At 37.4% G+C, this 16046-nt stretch overlaps 1 protein-coding gene across 1 annotated transcript in view; it reads left to right on the forward strand.

Annotated features, from left to right (window-relative positions):
* Positions 1-6573: 6573 nt before the first annotated feature.
* The window catches only part of RAB27B (RAB27B, member RAS oncogene family), a 68908-nt gene continuing 59435 nt past the window's right edge, over positions 6574-16046 (forward strand). Inside the window, exon 1 of the mRNA XM_017850129.1 lies at positions 6574-6853. The gene's annotated coding sequence lies outside the window, so the exon portion shown is untranslated. The remainder of the gene's footprint in view (positions 6854-16046) is intronic.

Here is a 16046-nt window from a genome sequence, read left to right on the forward strand (position 1 = left end):
TTTTTGAGATGGAGTTTCACGCTTGTTGCCCAGGCTGGATTGTAATGGCACGATCTCGGCTCACTGCAACCTCCACCTCCTGGGTTCAAGCAATTCTCCTGCCTCAGTCTCCCGAGTAGCTGGGATTACAGCCATGGGCCCCACGCACGGCTAATTTTTGTATTATTAATAGAGATGAGGTTCCACCATGTCAGCCAGGCTGGTCTCAAACTCCTGACCTCAGGTGATCCACCCACCTCAGCCTCCCAAAGTGCTGGGATTACAAGCGTGGGCTACCACACCCAGTCAACTAGCTGTTATTCTTTACAACTTATAACATCATATATGGCCAAAAATAAGGCAAGATGATTTCCCAAATTATATCTTAAAAAAGAGATAGTTATCTTAACATTGGAGTCCCTACAGTTCTCTTATAAGGAAACAGTCATCAAATTAATTTGATAAAAATGTATTTTGAGAAGGAAAGACATATTTGCCTGAAATTACATTAGTCAATATTAGTTTAGATGCCTAGAAAAAATACCTTATAACTGGTTAAAAGGCCAGCGAAGGAATTTAAGATGACTTAATAGTCATTCCTGAATATATGACATCACAGCTTGAAGTGTTTGTAGTTTAAAAAGTAGCAAAAGTAACGAAAACACTGGTTTTAGGTAACAGCTTTTGGGAAAATGGAGAAATCACCATATATTCATTTGTACTTATATGGTAAGCCCATATGACATTTTATTTTGCAGCTCACCGTAAAGCTACCAGCAAAACAAATATAATTATAAATTTTATATGGCTTTGCATATGACTATACTTATGTCCACACACACAATTACGTATGCTAATAAATGACTATATTTATGTATGCGTATTGTCGTATGACTTGTAGAAAATGAATTATTCTTTCCTGTGTGCTTAGTTCTTATTTTTATAACTTTTCTTCTCTTTAACCAATTTTTGTTCTTGTAATTATTCCTAAAATTCTGCTTATAGTTTTTTTTAATAAAGATGTCAAATATTCATAGACAGGATCATGGCATACCCACACTACTGTGACTTCTTGGCAAGTTAGGACTTTCATAAAGGCTATATGTGAACATCACTCATGACATTATTTGGACCTTTCCCACAGCATGTTCCTCTAACATAAGAAGAAAGAATTAGACAAAATTACAATAATTTCTAATAAGGTCCAAGTATATCTTCATTACACTTTCTAAAAAACAGGCAAAATGAGGTTGGTTCTGGGAAGGTTAAGACCTCACCACAGATTAGATGCTGTAGGTACAATTGTGAAAACATAGCCAGTTTAATGAGCAGATATCTAAAATAGGTCTTTATGTGCTACACATTTAAAGTAATTTGCCAGTAGAAAGTATCTTAAGCATGTATATTTCTCAAAGTTACATATTCGTTGTGAAAAAAACTAGCATGGCCTGGAAGTTCAGTCTTATGACTTGTTAGTCATGCTGTGAGGTTTTCTCAAACTGGAGAAGGGTGGATTTTGATTTGTGATTAGACAGACTTCTTCACATGAACAGAAAATCAGCAGGAGGTAGAGGCACACCCGTGCATAACTTTCTGGTGAAGCCTTCCCTGCAATTGCAAGAGAAGGGTTACAAAATCTCAGATCTCATCAGTGAGGGGGTCAAGTCAAGAGAAAATTTTAAGAGGATAGTGAAGGATGAAAGGCATTGTCATGACCAGAAGGTCAGTGGCTCATGCTACTGAAGGCAAGAGAGAAGAAACCAAATATATTTGTTGCTTAAAGCTTAAAATGCTGGTTTTCTCTTAGAGCACACCTTTATTTTTCCTTCATGTTCTGCACTGCATCCCCCATACCTGGCAGTGTACCAGGCACAAGTTGCTTAATAAATGTTTGTTGAATGAATAAATCATTGTGCAAACCTATCAAATCTATCTTCATCCTGCATTTCAATTCACTTTCTCCACTGCTTATAGATCATTATATTAAAGTATATATAAATACTTTAATAAAGCATAATGTTTTCTCTATAGAACAAATATCTTTTGTTTCCTTTTGTGTATTTTAAGTGTAATTTAAAATTAATTTTATTTTTATTAAGGTAATATATCTCATAACTTAAAACAAAATCAAAATCTACGGTTCTTGTGGAGCAGTGCAGGTCTCCTCCTAAGCCCTGATCTTAATCCCCCAGGCAAACATTTGACTCTTTTAGTAGCTTTTTAACTGTACTTTTATATTTCTAACTGGTTTGCTTATCCTGCTATTTCTTTAGCAACTTTACACATTATTTATTGATTTTTGTTATAATAGTTGAGGGTTTAGTTGTCTTACATGCACATATACACGGAGAGTCTTTCCCTCTGCCATCCTCCACCTGTAGTTTTATTATAGTTTAGGGTTAATACATTTGTCAGTGTTCCCAACATTTTTATTATGTCCAGATCTGAACAAAGTGGTATTCTATCATAATGTTTCTTTTCTCTTGCAACTTTTTGTTTCTCATGGATTTAATAATGTCCTTTTAAAATTAGTTCAGCACACTCTGTACCTATTGTATATTATTCACAATTGCCTCCAACTGATCTTAACAACTGCAACAGAATGATCTAACTGTGGTAACAACTCTAAAATATCTTCTTGGCATTATACAATACAAGTTTACTTCTAGCTCATGTGGTAGTCCAGCATGTGGCAGCTGGGGTTGCCATGTCACACCCTAGTTCAGGGTCATGACTTTTCGTCTAGGGGCTGTCATGTCTTCTAGGGCCTTAGAGCTCTTCATTGGTTCTTTGCATCTGCACACTAATAAGGGAAGAGGGGAAGTGTAGAGGATCTCAGGGCATACCCTGGAAGTGATGTACATGACTTCTGCCCACAATCCATGAACCAGACCTCAGTGATATGTGTCTCCACCTGCAAGGGGCTAAGAAATGAAATCTAGTGTGGTGCTCAGGAAAAAGAGCAGAACATGGAATCTGGTGGACACTTCTCACTATCTACTGTATTTTCAAATGCACATGTGTATCATTTGAAACAATCTATCATTTTCTTTTCATTTTTTTTCTTGGAGACATTCCTGCTGCAAACCATCTCTTCACCTCTCTTTAGGCCTGCTTCACACTTATTGCTCTGGAGAATTTATTTTACTGCCTTTTATGTTGGGCCTGCATTTTTGGGGTTTCATCTCTTCCTCTTTCTTGATTTACAAGCTTATTTGGGGAACTGCTACTTTAAAATGGCACACAGGATGTGTATTTTTTAAGTCCATGCATATCTGAAAATTTTTTAAAATCAAGCTTGGCTGACAGTTTGTCTTGGTATACAATTCTAAGTTCAAAATAATTTCATTTAAAAATGTGAAGACATTCAAAGAAACTTCTGGATCCATTATTGCTCTTGAGAAATCTGATGCATTTATTTTTTCCTTTGTATGTGATTGGCTTTATGTTTCTGGAAGATGTTTTAGGTTTTTCTCTTTATTCCTCTGTTTCTTTTATCTCAGCATGATATAGCTCGATGAGTTTAATTATTTGATTAATTTAAAAGATTGTTCTCCTGGACGTTTAGTGAAACTTTTGATCCCCAAAGTTCATCATCTTCATTTCTGGTAATTTTTTTACAATTTTTTTCAAATTAGTGTTTTTATCCTTTTCTGCATAGAAAGAACTCTTTTCTAGAGCTTTCTGAGATTTCCATTAGTCAGAATTTTTTTCCATTTAAAAAAAATTTCTACAGCTTTTTGCTCTACTTTCCTGAAGATTTTTCAACTTAGTCTTCTCACCCATCTGTCAGTTTTTTGTAAATGTTGAGTGTATTTTCAATTTCAAAAGATTTTTTTCCTGTTTTGTGTATAAATTTCTTTTTTTATTCATTATCTCTAGGAGCAGGGTAGAAAGGCATGTGTTCAGTTCATCTTGTTGAACCACAAATTACTCTAGTTTACTTTCTCCAGAAAATAAACCTCCGGTCTCCTGGAAGCTGGATTGAGCAGATGGAGGAACTTATGGTTGGTTGATTGTGTGACAGTGGGGAAGGGAACTTTGGGTCCAAGCATTCCAATAAACAGACGTACAACCAAACCCCTGTGTTTACCCCACCACCTGGCCTCCTTCTATGCTACGATTTCTGCCTCCTAGGCCTGAGTCTGCCCAGGTTTTGCAGGAAGAATTGGCTTGCTTTTTATCCATAATCTCTCCTGCAAGCATGCATATAGAATCCTCTGCTCTTCCAAATCAGTCACCATGCCTCCATCTGATTTAACTTCTTCCAAAATTCATTGCAAGTTTATCTGTTATTTTATCTGCTTATTTGACTTTGTGATTCAGTAACATTTTTAAAAATTCATTTATTCTTGTAATAAAGCAGTTTGAGGAGAGATGAAATACATGTGATAATTTTGCCATTTGTAACTACATATCACCCCATGTACATTAACGTTTACCTCAGTGCCATATTGATTGAATTAGACAGATGTTATGTCTAGTTAAGTTGTGCTACATAAACTACAGGTACAGGAAGACCTTATTACTATTATCATGACACATAATGCTGTCCCCGTGTTTTCACTGGTTTTCCATTGTTTTTTATTCTGCTCTACCTCTGGTCAAAGTGGCCTTCATGGAGTGGCCGAGCAATATTTCTCTTGTCACTATGTAACACTACTGGATCTGAGCCTTGGAACCTCAGAGACAGGACTCTATGTGGCAAGTCACTCCAGGAGAGCTATTCCTGCAAGAGTTGGTCCTATAAAGCAGGTGACACACTTATCTAGGGAAAGGTGGCAAGGAGAGTAATCAATAAATGTGTGTGTCAGATTTTCTCATGGCAGAAACTTTTTCTAGAAGTTGCAGGTAGGTAGCACAATGCAGTGACCACTATGAGCTCGGCATTCAGGATCAATAGACCTGACTTCTACCTTTTGAACTTCATCACTTTGGACAGATTTATTGCAACTTTCTCAACCTCAGTTACCTCATTCTGAAAATGGAGACAACAAATATAATAGATGCCTTGCCTATTTCACAGTAATGATGTGAAAGTCAAATGAGATGAAACTATATTGCGTACAGGAAATAATAGCTATTAGGATTAATGTCAGTAGTGAATACATGAACTAGGTAAAGAATATGGGTTATCATTGTATAGCACAGAGGTTGATTTTAAATCATGTGTTAACAGTGGAAAAGATTCAAGTTTCTTATGTTCTTTCTATTATTTCTGTCTGGGCCCATGGATACATACTTGTTATACACTTAGATATTGCTGTTAAATGCAAAGTAGATTTATCATAAATATAGATTCTAAGCATACATACTTTGAAAAATCTACAATCTGAGCCTCATATGCTTTTATGTAGTAGTTCCAAAATGATTTTTATGAACTGGATCTTACTTGGGGAAAATGGAGTAGATTAAGTGTTACCAAAATTATAAGTATAGCCAACACATTCATAGAACTTACTGTTCCAGGCACATTCTACGCATATTACTGATATGAAGTCAATTCCTCACAATAACACTATGAAGGCATTATTGCTCTTCTTTTCAACTTTCAAGAACATTGAAGGACACAAAATAGAACTTCTTTAATAGTTTCATAATAGAATAGACAGATTTCTATGAGACCAAAATGTTTTCTCTAATACTCAATTTTTCCACTACTTTGCTATTGTTTGTTCTGTGTTTTGGTTTGGGCTATTCCTTTGCTTCCTTCCACAAGAAATTCTCTGGAAGCTGATAACAACAGTGCCTCCCAGATTATCTCTAGGGCATTGAATAAGAACCAAGTTAAGCAATTGAAATTCAAGCAGTCATTGACATCTCATTGTTTACTAACATGAATCCAAGTCACAGGTTTGGAACTTTTAAATTCTGTTCACAGAGGAGTAAATCGGTTGCTACTATAATGTACCCAAGCTTGTATTCTTACCTTTACTACCAGTCTGTAAATTAGGGATGTCTGAATGTGTCTAAAATGTAATCCCAAGATGGGCAGCCAGGATCTTTGCTTTGTGGACGAATCTAATGTGTTTAGAACAGGACGTAGCACATAGTAGGTGCTTAACAAATATTTGTTCAATGCCTCCGTGTGCTCATTATCTTACTTAGTGGTAGCCTATTGACCTCTGAAGTGACTTTAGGAAGTGCATTAGGACTTTGGGAAGTGAATTTGGATGTTGCATACGATTAATAGAGCATTCATATGAACACATCCTAACTTTTGAAATATTAATTTCTTTCCAACGCCCTCTTTTATTTCCCGAGGCCCTCCTCTGCTCCCCACTCGCAATCCCTCGCTTTCACGCCCCATAGTTAATAAGACACCCCCTCGGAGGATAGAACGCAATGCCAGGGCCCCAGTTCTTCTCACAGCGCCCTGGGCTTTTTGAATGAGAGACATCAAAGAAAACACAGGGAAAAAAAATGAATAAAAATGAGCTCGCTGCTAGGACTCGAAGCCCCACAGTGTGGAGATTTCATTCCCGAGCGGAGTGTGTTTCTCACTGCAGCAGTTGAGTCACCAGCAAGACTTGCCTGAGGTGAGCTCCGCACATCCGCGTTGGGACTTGCAGACACGCCTTCTTCTCACACAAACCTTACCCAGCCCCGCCACCGCGGCGGACTCCAAGGGTGGTGCCACCAGCCCTGCCACTCGCAGTCCTGACGGGCAGGGGCTGCGGACCGCCTGGCCTTGGACCCATCCGGAGCCACAGGTTGGAGGAGATAAGGAGCTGTCCCCGTGCTCGTCGCCCTGTGGAGCAGATCCTGTCTCCTTGCTGGCGGTGGAGCCCGGGAGTTCCAGGGCTTGGGAAGGGGAAAGAAACCTCTCTGAAATCTGACACCTGCTCTCCGGGCAAGGAAACTTCGCAGGCTGGTGAGTTGGGAAGGCGGGCTGTTGCTGCTGGAACGCGTTCCCACCTACCCGGGTGCTGCAGCGCCGGCCTGCACTGTGGGAAGTGAGGCCTCTGTGTGTGTGTGCGTGTGTGAGTGCATGTACACCTTCGATCGCGGTTTCCATCAGAAATCCTTGCAAAGAAGACAGTAGTGATGTGTGCTGCACGGATGGCATGGGTCAACTCAACCTGGCTCTCTTTGAGTGTTTGCTTATCAAACAGCTGGTTACCACCAAAAAAAGCAAAAAAGAAAAACAAAAAGCCTAGGCACAACAATGTTAATTTCCTTTCATTTGCACCTCAAAACACAATCAAAATAATGAATAAGAAAAAGCATGGATGATGATGTGCTCAGGGTTTCATTCCAGGAGGAGTGACTTAGTGAGGCAAGCCAGGAGAGTGATAAGACATTTATATGCACTTCCTTACATGAAATAGCCACAGAGACCTTAAGAGTACTTTCTGTTTTCCAGTTTTTTGCTCTGTTACTTTCGAATTCTGATCTAAGTGTCGCACCAACTAGGGTATATGTGTGCATGTGTGTTCACTCAAGTAGTCACAATAAATTAGCTTTCAAGACTTTCCCACCCAATGCAACATTAGTTAAGCCTCTGAAAACTACTGAAGAAGGTGAACTGTAAGCAGAGACTGTGTTCCTAGGAAAAAGCTGTGTTTGGTTAGAGCCTTCGCACCTGTATCATGTTTTATGAGTTTTTTATGTCAAGATCTAAAGCTAAGGTTATGCAATTCCAGTTGTTTTAAACTGCACATCATTAAGTCCAAAGTAATAACATATAATTTCAAGGTTATTAAGAACAAAATTGTTGTTTAATATATTACAGCTCTGAATTTTTATTGTGTTCTGTTTATAAGAAAAATGTCTATGGTTCTCAATATTTAGTTATAATCACACATATTCAGTAATATCTATATAGAATATACAGGGTTTTATGGTTATAAATTTTGAAAAGTTGATGGAAAAGAGGGACTTAAGCATTATTATAAACTCAGATATTTGAGTTTAATGAATTTTCAAGCTGCTGTAAAGTCCACATTGCAGTGATGAAGAGAGAGACATACCTGTCATGTGCCATTGCCCCTCAGTTATTTTTCACAGTTTCCTAGTATAATCCTCTACCCAGATGGGGTCAGCCATCCTTGAAGGCAGGAGGTGATTCCTACCGATAACCAAAAAAGGGTAATCTTGACAGATAGTTTAATATTATTGGGACTTTCCTGTTTCAGAAATGACTATGGCCTCTCATACAGTGTTACTGACATTGCCTTCGAAAGGAAAACAAAACAGCAGATGAAACTGGATGAGCCTGTTCTCATAGTTGCCAAGAAGGAATAAAGGGAATCTGTTGAATGCAAGCAAACCACAGTTCCCCTTTCTCATAGGTCATTTCTGGAACAGGCATGTTTGACCCAATAGGGAAGGTAACCCTAATATAATTGATCTTCTTGGTAGGAGAAGATCAGTTGGTATGCCAGTTTACACTACAACTATATGTTGGTTTCAGAATTGCTGTTCATTTATTTCACTGTTTTTCTGGAAAAATGGAAGTTATCCAAATGTCCAGGTTGTTCAGAATAGAAACCTGTTCTTTTCCCACCCTCACTTCTGCAAATTTTTGGTTAGGTTTTGGGCTCTCAGATCAGTAGGGCATGAAATATAGAACAATTACTCATATAAAGCTCATCTCACAATCAATCCAGTTTCTTGAGTTGATTCATCAAGGCAGGTTGACCAATAGTTCAGGTGTTAAGCAAGTAATTGTAATGTTGAGATGCAGGAAAATGATTTCAATAAAAACAGACAGGACATACCAGGTGTTTCCCATGAAGAATACGTTCCTTTCTAAAGATGGCTGCCAAAGGGGAATGATTTTTTTTTTAATTCATTATTAGGTATATATGGGGCTTAAGTATATCCTATAGAAGTAGGAAGCAGCAACATCACTGCGCATAATAACAAACCTATTGTAAACCCCAAATATGGAGTTGATAGTATTACTCAATTTGTTTCACACCCTTTGCAATCATTATTCATGTTCTCCGAATATTAACCTCCCATTGGCACTCCTTAAATAAGACAAACTTGTCTAGATTGCCAATAAAGAGAGTAACACTCTGTTTATCAAATGACCAAAAAAATCTTCAATAAATTTAGTCTTTTTAACTAAACAACTGCTCAATAAACTGAGATAAATAATTAATTAAGTTGCTTGTTCATTTATTCAACAAATATTTGTAAAGAGTGTTATGCACTGAACTCTGTGTGGACAGAAGTGGACCAAAATTCCTGACCTTATAGAGCTTGTCTTTTACCAGGGAGACAAAGACCAAACTAGATAAGCAGGGTCAGTCTATGGCACATTAGCGAGAAATGCTCAGCAGAGAGTATGAAGCCCAGGAGGCATGCAGAAAGTGTCCGGGGCTGGGGGCAGGGAGAACTGAAATTCTATATCAGATGCCCAGGAAAAGCCTCACTGAGATGACATTTTAATATCGATCTGAGGCAAGTAAGGGAATGATACACGTGGATATGTGGAGGAAGAGCATTCTAGATTGAAGCATTCTGGCATCTTTCAGGAACAGCAAAGCAGCCTATGCACCTGGCATAGAGGGAGTGAGGTGGGGGTGGCAAGAAATGAGAGAGAGGAGATAATGGGGACAGGTCTTGGAGGACTTTGAAGGTCCTAATAAACTTTTTGGCCTTTGTTTTTTATTCCAAGTAAAATGACAAAACACTGTGATTTAGACATAGCCCGTTGAATGTTTTTCAATAAATATTTACTGAGCATACTATGAACTTTAATATTCTTCTAAGCATTGTGAATAACAGAGTTTAGTGAGATATACAAGGCCTCTGCTGTCATGGAAATTATATCTGGGGTTTGGAGAGAGATAGATAAGTAAATAAATTAGTAATTCTGGAACTTCTGGTGATACTAAGAAAAAAAAAATGTTAAAGGGTAATATAGTGAGAGTGATCTGAAGGGGACTGTGTGATTCAGTGGTCAAGAAAAGCCTCAGGGGAGGTGATTATTTATTTATTTTTATTTATATTTATTTATTTATTTTTAACCAAGACAGAGTATTGCTCTGCTGCCAGGCTGGAGTGCAGTGGCACGATCTTGGCTCACTGCAACCTCCACCTCCTGGGTTCAAGTGATTCTCCTGCCTCAGCCTCTTGAGTAGCTAGGACTACAGGCATGTGCCACCATGCCCAGCTAATTTTTGTATTTTTAGTAGAGATGGGGTTTCACCACATTGGTCAAGATGATCTCGATCTCCTGACCTTGCGATCTGCCCACCTCGGCCTCCCAAAGTGCTGGGATTACAGGCGTAAGCCACTGTGCCCGGCCAGGTGATCTTTTTAAAAGATCACTCTGGCTTCCTTGAAGGGACTAAGTCATAGGGTGACCAGAGTAGAAGAGAATCCAGTTAGGAGGCTATTCCAATAGACCAGTTATGACAGTGGCATAGATTAGGGTCAGAACAGTGGCCACCTAGAGAAGTAGAGAGATTCAGAAAATATTTGAAGGCAGAGCTGACAGAACTTGCTAATAAATTGGATAAAGGTGGAGGTGAAGAAACAAAAGAACCAAATGATCAACAGGATTTCTACTGAAAGATACTGGGTAGACAGAAGGCCATTTCCTAAGATGGATAAAGCTAGGAAGAAACGGTTTTAATGGGAAATGAAGAATTTCTTTGCAGCCTTTTGAAGTGTTTTTCAACATCCAAGTGGAATTATCAACTTGGGCTTTTGCATATATGAATCTGGAACACCTAGAGGACATCATAGTTGGATATAGAAATTTGAGAGGCAAGTGCCTATGGATGCTATTTAGAGTGATAGCCTTGAGGACATCACTCAGAGAGAGATTACAGAGAAAAAAATCAGGGCTTGAGGATGCAGCTCTGGCTTATGCAGACATTTGGGACCTTGAATGGGAGGAGTCAGTAAAAAGCCATTCAAGTGAAAGGTAAACTGGATGAGCGTGTCATCATGAACCTAAGCCAGGAATTTTTTTTAGGATGAAGGGTGTGGTCAATGGTGTCAGACAGGGCCAAGATAAACAGTGAGATGAGGACAGGGAAGTGATGATTTCATGTAGCAGTGTGGAATCACTGGCAGTTCGGGAAAGAGATGGAGTTCTCAAAATAAGATATTCAGAAAAACTAACTTTAAAAAATTCTGAAAATAGCGTTTCACCTAATTCTAAAGATAATTGAAAAGAAGGATGCCCCCAGAAAAACTCATGAGGCTACATACGTAGAAGCTCTAATAAATTCAATTTTTTAAAATGACTTCCAGAACAGATGAATAAAGGAAACATATAATTAGAAATACTTAACGAAGGTGTTGTCAGAGCTGTAAGCATAGTTTGAAGAAGAGTAACGCACAGTGAGTGGAATCTTGGGAAAAATGCTCAGGAGAGTGATAGATTATTTTCACATTGTTTGAAACAAAGCAGTGAATAAAGAAGGGTCATCTCCCTTCATGCTGGTGCTGGTGAACGTGAAAGAAAGTAGAATTACTCAGTTTCTACTTTGAGTCCCTCTTCTTTCTTTTCTTTTCTTTTCTTTCTTTTTTTTTTTTTTTTTTTAGAAGAGTTTCTATTGCCCAGGCTGGAGTGCAGTGGCTTGATCTCAGCTCATTACAACCTCTGCCCCGGGGTTCAAGTGATTCTCCCACGTCAACCTCCCAAGTAGCTGGGATTACAGGCATGTGCCACCACACCAGGCTAATTTTTGTATTTTTAGTAGAGATGGGGTTTCACCATGTTGGCCAGGTTGCTTTGAACTCCTGACCTCAGGTGATCTGCCTGCCTTGGCCTTCCAAAGTGCTGGGATTATAGGTGTGTACCACTGCACCCAGCCATGAATCCCTCTTCTTTCTATGTGAAAGAAAATAGTGTTCAGAATGGAAGGTCTACACAACACCAAAAGAAAATTAAAATCAAAGAAAGCTGAGAAGTTATTGCGACTGCAAATCACTTCTTTAAATGAGAAAGACTAATGGCAGAAGTGGTCAAGAGGACTACTGTGAGGAAAGGGCATTTCAGTTGAGATCTAAAGGTTGCCTGGTTGCTAGTCAGGTGAAGGGGTTGAACAAGAACAAACCAGATGGTACAAAAGCATTTGCTGAATTCTTAACCTGGGAAAGAGCTTGGAGTATTCAAGAAACTGAGGAAAGGAGTTTGGAGAATGGAAAGCAGGTGGCAGAGAGAGGCACAAGGTGAATCTGGAGGCACCAATGGGGAAGAGTCATTGCAGAAACTAGACAAGACCAATGAAGATCAGGAAGTGCAGCAACCTAAAACTTAACTTGTCAGAGGTGTTATAGAATGGCTTCTACTGGGAGGTTGAACTAAACAACCCTCAAGCGCTCATCCAAAGCTGTAATCCTACAAATACAAGAACACAATTTGTTTAATATTTGATAACGTGTTATAGATATTTTAAATTAAGAACTGATAATGAAAGTTTAGTTATAAAATATAAAACAGATCAAAGTAGATTAAGTAGTGGCTGCGTTCTAAAGCAAATATTTAATATCCAGAAAAGCAGGAAAAACGTTTCTAGGTAGCTACAGCTGTATTCAAGGATACCAAGACCCACTCACATAATTTTGGAAACGATTTCATAGAGAGGAGATGTAGACTTCATATATTGGTGGGATTTAAATAAAAACAGTAGGAAGTCTATTATTAGTCAAATATTCCTAGCATTGAGTAGTGTATAACTATAGACAGGGCATTCAGTCTCCTTAAGGATCTTGATTTTCTCCTGTGTAAAATAAAAGGTAAGGGTTATTTTAACATCCCTACTGTTCAACTCTAGACTTGGGCAACACATAATTCTTGTTTTATGTTTACTTCCTTCCTTCTTTCCTTCTTTTTCCTTTTCTTCCTTCCATTTATGTGTCTATCCCTCTAGATAGATGATAGGTAGAGATAGATAGATAGATAGATAGATAGATAGATAGATAGATAGATAGAAAACCTTAGATCTACCTAAGGTTATCTTTATGTTATACATAAATCTGTGTGCATAAGTATGTGTGTGTGTGTGTGTGTGTGTGCATATATGTAAACATGGAAGAAGAGATAGAAACATATGAACTCTATAATAGAGGGAAAATTTCTTTTTAATAAGTTTAGGAAAAAAGTACAAGACTTCATTTTAGTCCTCTTTCTGGCTTCGTTCTAGCACATAAATTTATTTTCAATCATATTGAACTTGGAGTCAAATTAATCTGTTTTCTTCTTGTTTCTCTCCTTAACTGGCTCAGAAAAAAATGAGATTATGTGTTAAATCTGACCTGAGGGATATACCAGAACAATAATAATTAGAAAAAGCAAAATCAGCTTGTATTATATTTGCCCAATCTAACTTAGGCAAGGTAATCAGAGCCTGAGAAATTCATTAAATGAATTATTCAGTTCTTACGGTCTATTATTCAAAATATATTATTTTCATAAACAAAATGAACTATTGATAAATGTTCCTGTACATATCTAAATATTAAAAATACAAAATGAAATTAGATTTTTCAGAGGGAAAGAGAAGCTAGTCATGTCTTAGTGACTTTGAAAAGAATTAGAAACTTTTTCTAATATCAAGAGGTGCCACATATTGACTTAGGTGCATCCTTGGAGTAACTTAAGCCTCTGATTTTCTGGAACTTTCTCCCAAATGCTGTAAAATGTAGGAGCAATGCAACCTGTTTGCTAATTTATTAATTCTTTAAGCGAACTAAAGATAGATATCATAACTAACTGTATGGAAACTGTCATTCCCAGTCCTTATATCTGTCCCTCTCCCACTCAATCTTTGATCTTAATCTTTCTAAGGTTTGTAATACCTATTCTCAAATACTGCCTCTCAAGGTTTGGAAGTAAAAGCTTCTATTAGGAAGAACCTAGGAAACAACACTGCAAAACATATCTTACAGGAAAAGAAATGCTGTAACAAAAATATTCTCATATTTATAACAGAGGGTTAAAACATAACAAAACAGGCTTAAATAAATAGACCATCAAGTTTGAAAGGTCTATTCTTTAATCTTCAATTGGAAACAAGATGCTAGTTGATGAAGCCTGCATAGTAGTAATAGTAATAAGATGAAATGAGCAACTTTGGGTTTGCTTTCTTCTCGTAATTTCACTAGGCCATCATCAGGTTCTACTTATTTTGAAATTGGCCTATACAGTCTCCCCAAATCTCCTTTGCTATATTTTATTTTTTTTCACTTACCTATTAGGAAAACCAAGAAGACAAAAATAAAATATACCCAACAAGTATTCATTAGTATTGTTTCTGAACACCTTTAATTTGGGTGCCCTCAGGAATGTACGTACTTGATAAGAATTTATTCATCTGTGATTATGGAGCAACTTATATTTAAATAAAGGTGAGGAGAGATGAAAAATGGATAAAGACAAAACATACTGATCACTAAGTACAGGTACACCAACCTGCAGGCTTTGTGTCCTCTGCAAACATGGAGAAACCTTGCTGGGCATGTTTCCTGTGCAAGCTCTGAGGAAGTCATAAAATTCTACATTGAGGTTTTCTTTGGAAATGATTAAATGATAATAACTGAGTTGCTCTGAAGATTAATTTGCCTCAAATTATATTGTTATTCTGCTTCCCAGCAGATCTTCTTATCAGGTGTATTTTCCATGGTTCTGATTCCTTACAGTTTTCACCCTTTCAAAGTTTGCTTTGACTTTTAAAGTAGACTTATGCATGAGGCCAGGGACCCAGAAACCAGTTTCCCATTCTTCAGTTCTAGAAGGTGTTAGATTCTAGTGATTTTAGTAAAACATAGCCGTGAAGGTCTAAGCAGTCTAGAGCAGTAAGGTTGATTCTAAAAATCAATATTGTAAATATTGAGACACTTGAGGGTATAAGCTTGGCAACTTGAGAACAGAGAACTAACTCAAAATAGAAAAGGAACAATTAAAATTCATAAATATTAACTATATGTTTAAAGAAATATGTTCTGTTTGCATTGCAATATTTTATAACCAGTAGAAATATTTTGTCTTATTTTCAGGAATCGTGTTTTCTAAAAGTACGTAGAAATTAGAATCGGAGGATTTAAAAATAGCTCAGAACTGCTTTCTAATTGGTGTTTTCCACAGTAAACTGAACTGTGGAGAGTTCAGTTTATGCATTGTGCATAGTCACTTGATCTGAAAGATGAAAATAAGAAATCCAAGAATGAATGATGTTCTTTGAGGAGCAAAATTGCTGCCTGTTGTAGGACATTACAAACATTAGGAAAAATGTTAAGTTGGTTAAAGCTGACAATGTTATTACAACAAAAAACCTGTCACCGTGTTAAACCTGACAATACCAATTTAATCTCTGGTATAATTTTCGTCTATCTGAATTTTTTGCTTAAAATATTCATTAAGTGCCTACTATCTGGCAGGTCATATTAGGTACTTTAGTTGTAATGGTCAGTAAGATATAGTTCCTGCTCTTAAAGAACTTAGAATCAAGTAAAATAGAGAGTTACATGAGTAGATAATTTTAGTGTAACTTGATAAGTTTTCAGTTAGTGGTTTGAACGCAGTAATATGGTAATAAAGAGGAAGATAAATTTAAGGAGGTTAAAACTGTAGAAAGATCAGTGAGGAGTGGGAAATACCAAAGGTCTGAAATTGTAAAGTTGGAGAAGATAAATTATATTAATATTAAAGAAATAATTAGCAAGAGTGGGCATTAACCAGACATAGGGGGAAAGGAGAAATTATTATGAAGTCTAAATTTCTGGCTCTACTAAGGCAATAGATGGATAAATAGTAGTCCCCAAAATTGAAATCAGGCATAGAAAAGGAAAGGCAGGTTAAGGGAGGAAGAAGTACTGCATTTGAGGTAACTGTGGTTATTCAATTGCATATGCTCAAGAAAATGACTCTTGAAATCTAGACCTCTCAGGAGAGGTCAGGCTGATGATAATGACTGGGAAATACAGGCACATGGGTGATCTCCAAAATCTATGAGACCAAATGCCATCTGTCAAGGAGGTCCTGGAAAGAAGGAGGTGGAGTAACCATAAGAGAGGAATAATTATTTTCTTTATTTTCTGCAACCACTACTCTGCTTTAGCTAATAAATACGTTTAAGTTCAGGAAGGACTTAGGG

Source organism: Rhinopithecus bieti, unplaced genomic scaffold (genome assembly GCF_001698545.2).
Source record: "Rhinopithecus bieti isolate Rb0 unplaced genomic scaffold, ASM169854v2 scaffold_33303, whole genome shotgun sequence".
NCBI classification, from domain to species: Eukaryota; Metazoa; Chordata; class Mammalia; order Primates; family Cercopithecidae; genus Rhinopithecus; species Rhinopithecus bieti.